At 46.0% G+C, this 15,363-nt stretch overlaps 1 protein-coding gene across 4 annotated transcripts in view; it reads right to left on the bottom strand.

Annotated features, from left to right (window-relative positions):
* Positions 1–13,075, bottom strand: part of LOC114874274 (zinc finger protein castor homolog 1-like) — a 72,491-nt gene extending 59,416 nt beyond the window's left edge. For 2 of the 4 annotated variants that reach the window (XM_029183435.2, XM_029183438.2), the window contains exon 1: positions 10,126–11,351. The gene's annotated coding sequence lies outside the window, so the exon portion shown is untranslated. Of the gene's footprint in view, positions 1–10,125; positions 11,353–13,004 lie in introns of those variants that run through there. The other 2 variants (XM_029183436.2, XM_029183437.2) reach the window with 2 other exon arrangements.
* Between the last annotated feature and the right edge of the window lie 2,288 nt (positions 13,076–15,363).

The raw sequence follows: 15,363 nt of genomic DNA, 5'->3' as shown, positions 1-15,363 counted from the left end.
GGTTTGTTGGCGCGAGTTTATACTTAAATTAAATTAAATCAAGAATATGTGACAACGTGGCCAGTCTGTGCACGCACGATTAAGATGTGTCCTACTAAAATCTTGACGGATACTCGACGAATGCGGATCGTCGAATTTTCGTAAAATTAATTCACCCTCAATTATTTTATTCTTTTCTGTCCAAAAAGGGGATGATCCGAATAGAAATCTAAACGTCAAGAAGAATCGTCGAAAGAATCGCAGCCCTTCTGGCAGGAACGAACGAACGAACTAACGAACGAAGAGAAAAAGGGATGCGGTGATTTCCGGTCGGTCGAAGGTCCAACGTTTTCGGGAAAAGATCAGACGACATGGCTCGCGAGTGAAATGAAGACGAGCGTCCGCGGAGACAAGCGGCGCGACGCGGCGGGCCGGGAGAAATCGTAAATTTAAATTTAGAGAGGCTCACGTGCGCGCGCGAGTCCGCGCCTCCCCCACCGTCTTTCTTGCGCCTTTCTGTTCATCGTTTCGAGAGAGGAGAGCGCGAGAGAGCGTGGAAAAAGTGGCGGTTCCCCGCTTCAACGGCTTCGTGCGGCCACCATTTGAATTTCAGAAAGACAGCGCGGATTGACCGGGTTTTGTCGTAAATTGTCCCGCGCCGAACCTTGGAAAAAGTTGTTCGAATTTTTAAAGTCGAACGCCCAGGACCGATCGAATCGTCGTTGCCTCCCTTCGATCGTCTCAATAAGGAGACGAATAGAGGACCTTCCTTCCTTTTGCTTAGCGCAAGAAAGCGCCGTGAGATCGCCCTTCCACCATTCCCTTTTTTTTCTCTTATGGAATTTCCATTTCTTTCAGTCGAACACCCTCGTGGTTTCGCGGATATTTTGGTGGAGGTACGCTAAAATATATTTCTACTTTATGCAGTCATCCGCTCCAGTTTTGGAAATAAAATGAGCAGAAGATTGGCTATAGTTATTCGCGGGCACCTGTTGAATAACGATGATCCTTTTTTTCTCACTTTCAATGATTTTGAGGTTTGCAAACAATACCAGCCCGCGAATATGTATACAGGTTTTAGTGTACCACCTTCTGTGACGTCTCGAGATCGTTTGGAAACTACTCGAGGCGGAGTGTGCTCGAAATTTGGGGTGAACCAATATTGATGGGGTGGCGTTGCTTGCTCTTGTCCTCGAAGGTACTATTTTAACTTTTGTTTTTTCTTTTGTGAATACAACCACACAATCAACGTGAAAATGTAATTAATAAATAAAATAAATTGGTTGATAATTAATCTTTTTAATTTTTCGCTAAGTTCATTACCAATGGTCACGTTAATTCGATGCAACTCAACACGCGTGTTTTGACGAGGGACTATCTGACCCAGACACGAGATAGAGATATCGTTACGCCGGTACAACGGTACACTGGTACCTACACCAAACCGCTCGAAAGGGTTAAAAACAAAGAATCGTTTAATCGCGACGATCGACGAGGCTGCGAAAGAGGCGTCGCAACGATCGTTTCTCGCACGGATAATTTTTATCGTCGTTCGTTTAATCGGATCTCGGTCTGTTCGAACGTGACGTAGCTCGCACGCGATATCGTTCCGTTCGTGTTCACGGTGTTCTTTCTTTTCGCGCGTGATCGAACCGAACAGTCGGTATTCCGCAACGGTGCGCGAGAAATCGGAGAGTTGGCCAAACGGGGAAATTAATTGCTTGCACGGCAATCGAACACCGATTATTTCGTTACGTCGTTCCAGGAGAAACAACGCGACGCTCCGCTTTGCTGACACGGAAAAGTCATCGTCCTCTTAGATATCCTGTTTTCTTTTTTTTTTTTTTTTTTTTTAAACAGCGTTATTCGATCTTTCCGCTAAATTCGCGATTAAAATGGATCTGCATCGTCTCGGTAATGAATCGTTTCGTACGCTCCACTTTCCCAGAAGGAAAGACGAAAAAAAATCCTTTTCGAGAAAGCAGAAACGAGTATCCTCCCACGAAATGATTCGCAGCAACGCGGAGAACGCTGAGACGAGTTTCATGGAAATAAGGAAGAGAGAAGAAAGGAGCGTGAACGGCAAAAATCCTGCGGGTCGTTCCGCGCGAAGAAATCGGCCGATTTCGCGGAGATAAAAGGCCCCGGAGAGCGTGCAACAGAGAATCCAGCTGACCTACATTGCCAGTTGCATTCTTCCGTTGCAGTATATGTCTCCGCGCGTGCTATCGTCGTTCGTTGCAGGTACACGCAGATATAGCGCATTTCACAGTCGTTCCGTATCGCGTATCTCGGATTTTACGATCGACAAGTCCGAGCAAAAAGTCAAGTTTCAAGAAAACTGGATTCTTCATTGGATGGGAAGAACATCGATAAAACGGCCGTCGTCGCTTTTCTCGCCTTTATCTCAACGACCGCGTTTCAAACCGTGACGATTTGTCGAACCAGCTCGTTAACTATCTCTTTATTAATTAACCAATCTCCTCTATTTCTTTCTTTGAAAATCGAACGAGAAAATGAAACAATGAAGAACCGGTTGATTGCGAATGATTGAGAAACGATAAATTCGTAAATCAGGTGATCCGAATCGAACTGGTCCAGGTAGATCGGATTAACGTCACATCTGGCCATAGGTAGTTGTGTTGGTGTGCCTTTCATAAATATAAACCTCGTGCTGCATAATCATAAATCTAATGGCGTGTCTTGCCCGTTCCATAAACGACGCTGTTGGAATCCTTTGGGTGCAAAGACCCACGGACGGATTCTTCTTGGCCAGCTTCGAATTTGGATCCGCGAAATCGACTTTCTAATCCTTTCGAGTCTTCCACCAACTCCCACGCGTTCCTTGCGAAACGTGTCCTTTACGTTAACACGCTGACAAAGCGTCAAAACCTTCAAAGCTGAGAAAGTTACATTTATTTCTTTTAAAAGATACATATCTAAATCTTTCGTTGAGTAATTGGCCGTGAACGAAATTCCAAAAATATGCCCCTATCCTTAAAAGAGAACGTCCTCGGGTAGAGAACGTTGAAGAAGGATCCTGAAGAAAATCCGCTTAGGAACAATGCAAGGACCTGGTCGAGGCGGTTGTTAAACAGAAAAGCCGAAAGGTGGACGTGTATACGAGCCGGCAATCAGCTGATCCACTTGGGGACCAGTTCTCTTCTCTCCGCTTCAACAGCGTGCAGTTAACGCGACGAAGCCATGCAAAATAACGCGTGTAGGTGAGCAGACGAGAGAGACGCGAGGATACAAAGGAGAAAAGAGAAGACGAAGAGAGGGGCGAGCGGTAGGAAAAGAGAAGAAAGGAAAAGAAAAGCTGGAAACGAGGCTGCTGGCGGGGACAGCTGGCAACTGGAATGTGGGTTAGGCTCCCCATAGGTGGGCCGCTCTAATTATGAATTAATTCTTGAATAACGGTCGAACTCGCGCGACACCAACAACGTTCGTCGATGAAAACGCGATCCGGAGAACCGGTCGCGCCTGTCACCGACAGGACTCTCCTCTTCTTGCTCGTCGAGCTTCCTGTTTCCTCCAGCCTTCCCAGACTTTTCTTCCACATCAAATCGGAAGAAACTTTCTACGTTTTTTTATCTTTCATTAAAACGAATTTTACGATCCAGTTGCAGGAAGCGCGATACAAGAAGAATGCAATCCTTCTTATCGTACGTTATCGATCGCCTTAATTGCACCCTGCACAGTTTTTATTTCAAACAAAATCCTACAATCCAGTTTCAGGAAACCCAACGCGAAAGAATGCCTGTGTTCTTATCGTCTGTTATCGGTCGTGTTAATTACACGGTGTAAAAATGCGCCAAGCATTCGGGCCAGGAAATTTTCAATTAAAAAAGAATCCTGTAATCTCCGGGGTAGAGGTGTAATTCGGGTGTTCCTTGAAATAGTTTGGATTCGAGAGAAATTCCAGAGGATCCTGTTTCCAGAGGAGCTTTGCCCTGACAGGAAGCAGCACGCGAATAACCGCTGCGAGACACGATGCCACGATGCCACGAGGTGATGAATGATTTCTTTGACTCCAGAACGTGGCATTGACTTGTCAGAGGATCATCGTGACAAACGATCTCGACTGCGACGCGATACTCTTCTCTTCCGACGTAATTAAACGAGCGAGTTTGCGAACGTGGACCGAGTCCTCTTTCATTTTCTTCCAAACTTTCAAACGTGTTTCGGTCGATGGTTATCGAAGTTGTTTCACGGGGTATACGATATTAGGAATATTTAAATCGATGGTTGATCGATCGTCTTATTAATCGGTGTCACGTGGATCGATAGAAATCATTAATTCGCGCCTTACTGGCCCGCTCTTGATTTATCAAGCTGTTCGGTTAATTAAACTGGAAGCAACTTGAACGGTGTTACCTGTATGTAGTTCACAGGTAATGTTTTCGAATGAAAATTGCATATTTGTAATTTGAAAAGCTAAACGACGTTTTAACTGCGTTTAAGTAGATTTCTGTTGAATTAATTAACGCTACGAACGATGATTATTAATTTAGTTACAATAGGATGCAAAGTTTTCTCGACTAATTAGTAAATTATTTATCAAGTATGAACGATCGAGTTTGAGATTATCGTACACCGTCCATTAATCTAAGAGAGCCTACATTTATTCCACTGAACGAGCAAAGAAACCGACTCGGTAAGAATAAGAAACTATCAAAGCTGGTTAAGCTCGGTTAATCGAGTTCTTGTCCGTATGCGAGAGGGGGAAATTTCACGAGGGAAAGACGAATGAAAAGTGAAGCGAAGCTAAAAGTCCGAGAAAAGTGATAAACAAAAGAAGTTCGATCCACGGATCGATGATTAAATTCGATAATTATCGCCGCTTAATAACCCGGGAACGTTTGCTATTGGAGAACCGCCGCGACGCGGCATCGTAGATCTCGTTTCGTTCCTTTCCATTTCATTCGCTGACCGAAAGGATCCTGAAGGGATTTCTTGCCTCGAAGGACAGATATATGTACACGCCACGCACGTACAACGTCCGGTAGAGAAACAGAGAAAGAAAGCGAAGAAGGGAAGTGGAAAGAGGTAGAAGAGCAAAGTCACCGATTTAAATTGAAGTCGAGGAACACCCGCGAGGGAGAAACATTCGCTGGCCTATCGGGTTTAATAACACCCAGGCACCGAGTCTATCTGAAATTACGGATGCTGCTCCGATCTCTAACTCTTCTTTCTCCCTTTTTCCTCCAACATTCGAAGATCAACGCGATAGATGGAATCCTTGCTCCTAATAATCTCAGCTGGAACGAATTCCAAAATTTTCTAGAACCATTTCTTAATTACGTACACGCGTATGCATAAGATAGAATAAATATCTGAAGAAGAAAAGATGTAGAGTAATTTTATTCGATGGTCGGTTCCCCCATTATCCTCGAGAAAATTAGACGAACATTATTTTTTGAAAAATTGGCGTCCGTGGGAGCAACAACGTCGCTCCTCCATATTTATAAGGTTCGTATTACTGAATTCTCGCTTCGACGATAATTGAAAACCTGCTGAATTAGCTATTAATTCTTACGGCCTAATTTATGCGAAACGAGCCATAACTATTCATAGAGAGCGGCGATACACCATTACAGTCCGGCAAAAAACTACAATCCGTATTCTTTGCCTATGCCACGCTTTTTTTCTCTCTCTTTCTCTCTTTTTGCTCTATCTTCTCTTTTTCCTCCGTTCCACGTGCGGGTTTTGTCCGCCTGGGATTTGCATATCCGCGTTGTAACAATTATTGAAAGCAACGTGGAACAAATGAAACATGAATCAACAGAAACCAATAAAAACAAAAAAAAAATTAATAAACTATTGATTCGCGATACAAAGCACAGAGAACGTTCGTTAACCAATCGAACAGGTAGGAATTTTGCAAATTAATGAAGTAAATGAAATTTTTTGCACTCTTCAGCACGAAGTTTGCAGGAAAAGTGACGGACAAAATGCAACTAGTATCCCATTTTTGCATCGTTACGAAACAGAGGCAGAAATATTCATGACTGAAAACGACGAGAGAGAAATTTGCATGCAAGATCGTACGTTTTCTTCGTCGCTCGAATAAGTCTATTCTCGGTTAGTGATGTAGGTCGCCTAATAGACCGGGCAAGAAAACTCGAAGGAACAAGAAATCGATCAGGATGAAACAACACGGAGAATCGCGGTGTTCGAGAGGATCCTGGCGAGTGAACACGAAGAAGAATAGACGCGACGCCGGCACATGTGGCCGTCATTAGTCATTCGAAATTCTTCTGTCTTCGCTTTTTAATTCGTGCATCGAGATCGCGAAGGTTTCACGGCCTCGTCCAAGTAGCCTGAGGGGAAGAAATACACAACGACAACGAACACGAAGACGAAGGAAGACGTAGGAGACGTGGTAGAAGAAGAAGAAGAAGAAGAAGAAATAGGAGAATGGTTGTAAAGGGAGGTGAAGAAGTGCACATTCGAACTGGAAGAAGGTTCGAAGTAAGGGGAATGAGAGAAAATCACGCGTGGTTCGTCATAAGAGGAATTCCTTTAGCGATACTCGGCCCTCCATTTCTTCTTCTTCTTCTTCTTCTTCTTCTTCATCTTCTTCCCTTGTCCCGACTCTGTTTCGTTCCTTTCGTCCCTTCTGGCCCAAAGACCCTGTGCTTTTTTACTGGTTTATGGGATTTTTTTCACGCGGACCGCCGAGTCGTACATCAGAGAAGGCTGACTGAGGTCTTTCTCTCCTTCGGCTCCTATCTTTCTTTCTCCTCCACCGTGTGTGTACACACGTTCCGTCTACTCCTTTCTCTTTCTATCCTCCTCACTTTCTCATTCCTTTTACTTCCCTTTCTTTTCTCGATGGTGGTTGAAGGGTCGTGTACGAGCAAGGGAGAAGAAAACAGGAGACGAACAATAAAAAAGAGCAAATGCCAGCCGCCATAAAAACAACTGAAAGTATTAAAAACTTTAGGCCTTTTACTGCGGAGAACTGCCTTCTCGGGGAAGGTACAGTCGGACGTGTACCAACGACTCGCCTCGTCGACTCTTCTTCTTCTTCTTCTTCTTGATCCTGTTCTGGCCAACCTCGACGTATCGTCGATTCAAAGATAATTGAATAATTGTTTAAAAACTATATCGATCGAACGCCACGCGTGGCTGTTACCATGCTTCTTTCTACTTTCACACGTTTACTTCCCGCGTCAATGTTCTTTGGGCCAGGGTTAATGCCAGAGAAAAGAGGACAAATTCTGAATGACATTACTATTATGGCAATGATAATAATACAAGGGAGAGTAAATTAAAAGCTGAAATCTGGAAATTAATTGTTGGTATCGTGGGTAATCAGTCTGAGAGTCCACTTCTACTTGCGCCAGTGAACGCGTCAAACCGCCTGGTAACTTTCCCTCTCAATCGTAAAGAACAACAATTCGATTTTTAAACGATCCTACACGACGTGTGCACATATTTTTCGCTTTCTTTTTTTCCATTAATAAAGGGAGAAAAGGCGTTGAGAATGGAAGTAATTCGGAACGCGTTACACCAAGGAGAATCCATTTCCACGCGAACCTCGATCCTCGGGCAATTTCTTCCGCTCGTCTTTTCCCGGATAATGAAAAAAATCCTGTCTCGAAGCTAGCATGAAACAGAGGAAAAGAGAATCCTCGTCTGGGTGGCGGTTACCAGCAAACCCGGACGAAAAGGAAAGAAAAAAGGAATGGGGGGATGGAGGCCGTGGCTCGTAAAATTATCGTACTTTAATAAAACGTGTCGTGCAAAACGCGAGGATAACGAGAAAATATAGGGTTCGAAAGACTGGTGAAATTTATAGAGCGATCGCCACAACTGGCCGGAACAAACCGAGAGATGGAGAAAGAGAGAAGAAAGCCACTTTTTGGGACGGCCAAGGTAGGGTTTAGTTCAGGGGCACAATAAGATAACGAATAAATCAACGGAATACAGAGAGTATCGAGGTTCGCGGGTCGATGCTTTACGAGCGAACGAGATCCTCTCGAACCTTGAACACAATTCATCGGGAAAAGAAAGAAAATCCGCGACAAACAGCTACTACCTGAACCCGATGAAGAAGAGTAGAAGAGGAGAAGAGATAGAATACACACAGGGGTGAAGGGAAATTCTTCGAGACGACCAAATGGCCTCGACTTTATCGTCATTACCAATTTTAATAAACGTTTCCACGCATATTCCACGAACGCGTGCAGATTCATTAGCTCATTTTTACGAGCGTAAAAATAAAAGACCTCACGTAAAATCGGTGTATATCTGCATCGCGACATTAATAAACACGCTTGCAGCGGTTCTCACCCGACCCTCAGTCCTTGTTCGCGAATTTTAATATCGTTCAATAAACTGCAATTACCGTTTAATCATAGAACTTTTACAAGCCTTAAAATCTTGAATAAACAAGTTAATACATTCTCCGAAAGTACTATTTCATAGAGGATTCTAATGATTTTATAAATTTAATTATTCTAAACGTTGACCAATACCAACTGCTTATACCATAGAAATTTTTAAAATGACAATACAGTACAAAGAAGGCAACTGTAGAACCTCGAGTAGCTGAATATTCGAAACGGAGCGCAGATTGCTCGATGGTAATGTTTAATCGCCGGGTTGGATAAGCTAATTCAAACATCGCTAATCTGTGCGCAGCCAGATTACGTGGAACGAGTTGCGCGATAAATAAACAACCATGTGAAAAAAAGAAAGAAAAGAGGAAGCTGACGTAGTAGCAGGAATTTCTCTAATCTCTGCAAACCAGCCTACCCTCGCACCCATCCTCCGCCCGTTGCCTCGATAGGTTGGCAAGAGGAGTCTTAGGTGCCCCTGCAGGGCACCCATGACTACGTTGCACCGCACTGAGAGGGCCGCGGCAGCAGTAAATCTCGCGGACAAACAATCATAATTTTCGAAGAGCTAACAAAAAGCAAGAGACTCTTTAAAGGGAGCCGATGCCAGCCAACATGAAATGCGGCCGCCTCCGCGCCTCCAATTGTTTCGACGTTTTCTTCCCTCCCCTCTAACCCTCTCTACACAGCCTCCGCGCCCTCTTTTTCTCTCTTCGCCCTTTACTCCTTTCCACCAGATTCGCCTCCGCGTGTATCAACAAGTGTGCTCTTCTGCTTTCCCTATCATCTCTTCATTCCACCGTCCCGCTATGACGGTTCGAATTTTTCTCTTTCCGCGAATCGAATTCTTCGGGGTTAAATATTTTCAACGACCCGTGTTGAAATGTATCGTGCGATCTAAAGAACTTGTCGAGCGATAGAAGAAGAAAATGACCCGGCACAAACGATAAACGGAGGGTAAAATTTCTCAATTACATCCTGTGCAAAGGGAAAACACCACCTGTTTCAAAGTTATTCGTTTTCTCTCCCTCCGAGCAATCGAATTACAGACCCTCTGTCTGAGAATGGTCGAAGAACAAGAAAGAGTGCGGCTCGAATTAATTCACACGGCTAAACTTTATTGAACACGAAAAAGGAATGAGCCTGAAACGAACGCCACGAAGCTTATCGAGGCTAGCGATTCTGATTACACACTCCGAACGGAATCGTCAAGCTTGTTCCCCATAAAAATTCACCCTCTACCCCCCGTACGATATCGCGTTTCTTTCCATGGCTGGTTTCTTAAATCTCCCAGATAGCATCGTCGCGTACAATCAGACTGCGTTTCTTGGTTATTTCCAGTCAGTCGGACCGTGAGCAACGCTAATTTTCCGCTCTAACCGAACGCGATATTCCTCCCTGACCGGCAATTACTGCATCCTCATCCATTCGACAGCCGTACGTGTTTCCAGAACGCGATTCGCCAATCAACGCGAGAATTCTTCACGGTAAAAAGTTTCATTTTCTCCCCTCTACCCAAGGGAACAATACGTTTGGTCAATGCTAAATCGGGCTTCGAAGCTTGTACACCTTTCAGAAAGCGAGACTAAAGTGACTGCCAACTACTTTACAGCCTCCCCTGCAATAACCCATCGCTTCCCTCGCATCATTCAAATACTTTGTTGCTGCAACGCGCGCGGAAATGTTAAAACGCTCGTATAAATTATAAATAAACCCACCTCCTTCGTTTCTACCTCTGTCCGATCTTTCGCGTCAATGGACGAATGAAAATATAAGCCGAATCTACGGTGGTATTTACCTCGACTTTTCTCAACGAGTATCCTCGTTCCTGCCTCGTCGTGTTTCTTCTTTGGCGACCATAGTCCTCGACGAAGCAGCACCGAACCTGCTGAAATCGCGATGAAATGGTTGATCCTCGTGGTTCATTCGTCGCGACGATTAGCTTTTCCAGCTCGAAGGACTCGTGTCACCGTGTCTCATCGTTCACTCTCGCGACAGTAACGGTTGTCTAGGTTCGTGGATCGCTTTGGCATCGTTTTTCAAATCACATCTAACAGTTTAATTAGGGAGGTTCACAGCAATTCTTCTTCTTCGAGAGAGAGAGCACACTTGTCACGAAAAATAATAAATATCACACGGCCAAAATTTATCACACCGTCCACGAAAAATCACTGGCCTCGTTTCCCGAGCGTCGCACTGTCATCCAACCCGAACCGGGTGTTTATCACTATTCAACGCGATGAACGCGACACCGTGACCGATTCACCACCCCTAGCGTAGTATATCATCATTTTCTTCCGCTAGCATCGAGATTCCGCTAGCCGCGACAAGTCGAGAATTCGCGAGGCATCATCGCGATGCCACTGTCCTCTCTTCGCTGGCTGGTTCTCCAGTTCCTCGAGGAGAGGGTGGGTGGGGAGAGGGTTTGTTTTTCTACCGGTGGTGGCAGATTCGTCCGGATAAGGGTGGGGGGTTGTAGACGCGCGTGCACCAACGAACAGATACGATAACGGGAAAAAACTAAACGCGAACGTTTTAGTTTCCGCTTTTCCGAAATTTGCTTATCCGCGCGACCTCCACCAGTTGGTCGGTGCTGTGCTGGGGGGATGATCGCGACGTATCCGAGGGTTCTCCACCCGTGAAACTCGGTACCCGGTGTGCCTTCCACTCGAGCGCGGAACTCTCCACTGTGCCACTTGGGTGGGGGCGGTTTGGATCGACAAGAAGTGGGGGTGTTCCGTGGCTTCCGTCCGTAGGGGGCGGTCTGGTTCCGTCCGTGGGTCTTAGCTGTCCATCGACCAGGCGTTAGGATCCTGGCTCGAACGCGACACGGTGAAAGTCGATGGAGAAGGATAACGAGAACGCGGCACGATTCATCCCCGTGTTGAGAAAGGGGTAGAAGATGGTAGCGCGAAGGACGCGAGAATGGTAAACGCGTCCGAGCTGAGAGAGAGTCTTTCACCGAGCCCAGAACGTGAAACTAGCGAGTGCGCGTGGCTCGGCTGGCGCGAGATGACTGAACCCCTCCGAAGGGTGAGAGAGAGACAGAGAGGAGGGGAGCGGTGCCACTACTTTTGCCCCTTCTTCATCGTACTCTCGGAACGGAACGATCCACGGTTCGTGGTCCCCACCAAAGGTTCTGGAACGATGCCCCACCCCGTCGGACGGAACGACGCGTCGCGTTCTCCCCGCCTCCACCGTCCTTCCACCTCGTCCCTAGCGTTCCGCGTAGCGTCGCTTCGCGTCGCGTCGTACCGCCGCGATTCCCCCCGAACAACCAACCAACTCTCCCCCCACGCAATTCTTCGTCTTCGTCTCTGTCTCTGTCCAACCCGAACGCGGTTCCCTCGACTCTTCTGCTACGCTCTGACTGAAACCGTGGATATAGAAAGAGTAACCGCGGCCGGAACCGTGGCTCGAAGAAGGACGGATAACATGCCACCGCCAACAGTTCTTCTGGTCTTCGTCTACCGTGTAGTGGCCGGCACTCGTCCACCGGCTGGCGAGCGGCATGCTGCGCCCCGGGGCTGCTTTCGATGCCTCGTCCACGTGCTTCTTCTTCTTATCGCAGAGTCACCCTCGCGCTCCTGCAACTGGAGGGGGCTGTGGGTGGGTCCACCATTCCACTCGATCAACTTGATGCTTGATCCTCGTTGACACGGGGAGTTACTTTCTTCCTCTTCGGGGCTCCATACAGGCCGACCACTTTCGGAGCATCGTTACGCATTCGTGTACTTTGCCGATTCGAATTTTGTTCTTCCAGAGGTCCTTTTCTTCTTTTCAGATTCGTAATTACGAGTTTTACTTGTTTACGTAAAAAAGTACTTTCGTCCAAGACGTGTAATAGAATCACCACCCCTGCGCAGAATCGCCAAAGTGCAGTGCTAGCCAATGATGTCGCGCGAACCTCTCGAGCAACCCCCTCCCCTGCTGGTACCTCCCACATTTCACCCCCCGAGAAACGAGACGGTTGTGTCATCGTCGCCGCTTATCGGCGCGATGATTCGTTCCCTTAGGGTGGCGATATTACCCTAGTCTCGTTTATTATACTCGCTAATTGAGACGAAGAGCACTCGCAAAAAGGAAGAGTTAGAAAGATCATCCCTTAATCGCTTCGATATTAACTTCTATCCGGTGGATGCGAAATGAAATAAACGAGAATCGTTATTTTGTTGTTCGTTGCAAGAAGCCCTTTCCCGGTTTTCCATAGTTACAATAGGGAAACAAAAGAGCGGCAGGGCGCAGACTCGCTCTGCAAAGGGAAGCTACGTACAGGGGTAGCTCTTGTCCAATAATGTCGAGAGTTCCGCCACCCTCCGTCCAACCAAAACCTCCCCCTTTTCTCGCCACGAACCCCGTATGGGCGAGGCTGATTCTTTCAAAGGTTCAATCGTAAACATAATGGAGTAACAATGTGCAGAATTAACTAGTTCTGAATGAAACAAAGGCGAGAACGAGCGATTAAACCGATCCATCGTTCCCATCAGAATCGACCAGCCAACAAGCTACTGGCTTTTCTTTCGTCGAAACACACCAGCTATTCACGAACCCTTCCAATTTTTAGATTGACATTTCCGAGCTATTTACACCGTGCGGGTTATTTATGACGCGGATTAAGCATGATTAAAGTTGAAAAGAACGATGAACGAAGAAAATAGGAGCGATTCAAGTACTCACCCCACGATGCGGACGTTCCTCCTCCTTTTCGATTCATCGGTGATTCAACAGCCTCGTTTCCCGCGATCATTTCTCTCCTCCAATTTACTTGACATCCTATCAACATCTTTCGATGCTGCTATTGTCCAAAAACAGGATGAACATGGAACAAAAAGCGAAGGAAATTTTGTTAGGACATTGATAGGTTTTGGTGCTTCGTGAAATTGATTAGGTATTACATTTTTGATAGATAATGTAATTTATATAGAATCTTGATCGTACGATAGATCAAGTTAAATCATCGTGGAACGTATCTGTTAATGATCGGTAACGGTAACGGTAGCGCAGATTTCAAGAGATCCGATCAACGAAGCAGGAAATTAATTTCATTTTATCTAGCCGGTTGCGTCACCTGCGCTGCGAGGGGATCCCGGTTAATTCCGTTCGCTTTTCACCCCGTCGAAAATCAGGTAGTCGATATATTCGTGGAAAGTAGAATGTGGGAAAATGGAGACGCGGTCCGTTAGGTTCGACCGACGAAAGGGTTGCTGCTGCGTAACCCTCTCGAAATGGGTCAGGATACCGGTCCCGCATCGTTTCCTTAAAGACCTGTTTAGCCACGATAAAATATCATATTTCCTTCAAATGAGATTCCTACCTCGCAAACATTTCCCTTACAACCAATTCGTTTACCGTTTTACGTATGACTTGTGTTTCAAATAAATGCAACGAAATCTTGAAAAGTAGTACGAGAACAACTGTAAAGAATTAAAATTACTCCTCGTAGAGTGATTTAAAAAAAGAATTCTGAAACGGTTGATGGTTTTTTTTCAGCAGAAAGCGTCTCGTTAGCTTTTCCGAGAGGGTTTCGAATATCAGGAAAGAAGGGGTTCGTAGCGTTCCGGTGTCCGTGTGAGAAAACCATTAGCCAAAAAAGGAACCTTTAAATAACGGGCTACCGGGCTCAGCCGTCGTTGCCGGAGGGGTGGATCGAAAGAAGGAAAGAAAAAATCGGTATACTTTCGATTCCAGGTAGCCAGGATCCGATGGAAATATCTTTCCACGTTACAGGATAGAAAGAAGGGGGAGACATTAGCGGACACACCTGGAGACGCCTCAAGAAATCGATGAAAGAATCGAAAAAATGAGGATCCAGTAGAGTTTACCAGAAAGTCACGAAACCGGCGAGCAAAGGAAAAGTTGAACGTTCTCTGAGCGTTTGAAAGTTTAAAAATATCGCGCGGCTCGGCCCTTCAACGGTGGAAATATGAATTTTTTATCTCTCCCTCGCGGACCATATGGCCGGTGCTCATCTCCCGAGGGGTAGAAAGACAAAAAAGCGGGCCGAAGAGAAAGAGCGGTTGAAAAAAACGGAGAAACCGCGCAGAGCTACGGTATTTTTAGAATAGAATTTCCAAGGTGGTTTCCGTGGTTCCGTACGACAGCCAGGAAAGAGGAAAGGGTTGGAGCATCTTTTTCTTCCTTTTTTTCCTCTTTTAACGGGCCCGCCACCCTGTCGTTTCCGCGTCTAAATTCTTCTCACCCTTTCCCCTGACCCGAACCCTCTATTTTCCTTTCAGATTCGAGGATCCTTCAGCTGTCACTGAATCATACGTATACCGTTTCTCTCGCCTTCGATTCATTACTAATTCCCTTTTCTCGATTACCTACAAAAATTTTCTTCCACGCTTGCACAGAAGGATGCGTGAAAAATTTTGATTTCCCAATCTTTTTTACAACTATTCTATCGGCTAGCCGAATGCGTATGAAATCGAATTCGTTGCTCGTGTCTTCGTGGTTGTCGTAGATACGAGCGTTGTACTTGAAGGCAATGCATCGAGCAGCGCGTACATACTCGTCCGACAAGGAATGTGGTCCGGTTGCCGGGCGTGCGCACGCGGTCCGCCGCTATACTTCCCGTTTTTTATTGCCCCGTAATGCATTAGCCATAATAGCCGCACGCACTTAATGGACTGTAGCCTCGTTACAGTATGCCACGTCGTGGGTGGATACGCTGTTTGACCACTTCTCGCCAGTTCCTTTCCTGCTCCGCGATACTCGTCTCCCTTTTGCCAGGATTTTCAACAAATCGACCTGTTATCTCCCTGCCTCCGCTAGTTTCCCCTTCGCAGAAATCTCTAGCCTCGTCTTTTCGGTCGCTACGCTGAATTATTATGTACCATTCTTCTGACTATGCGTTCAGGAATGCGTTGTTGGTAAGTTGTTGGATAGCAAGCAGCGGATACGAGCGAGCCGACTGTCGCTGAAATATATACGCTTCGAGGAGAAGGAGATTTAGCGGGCTGGATGCGCAACCAGCTGATACGGTGGACAGAACAAATTGAGAAAGTGGAATAGATGGAGCCGATAAAGGATGTAT

Source organism: Osmia bicornis, chromosome 10 (assembly GCF_907164935.1).
Source record: "Osmia bicornis bicornis chromosome 10, iOsmBic2.1, whole genome shotgun sequence".
Classification (NCBI taxonomy): Eukaryota; Metazoa; Arthropoda; class Insecta; order Hymenoptera; family Megachilidae; genus Osmia; species Osmia bicornis.
Note: the sequence above shows the minus strand (reverse complement) of the source record. Positions and strands in the feature narration are given on the sequence as shown.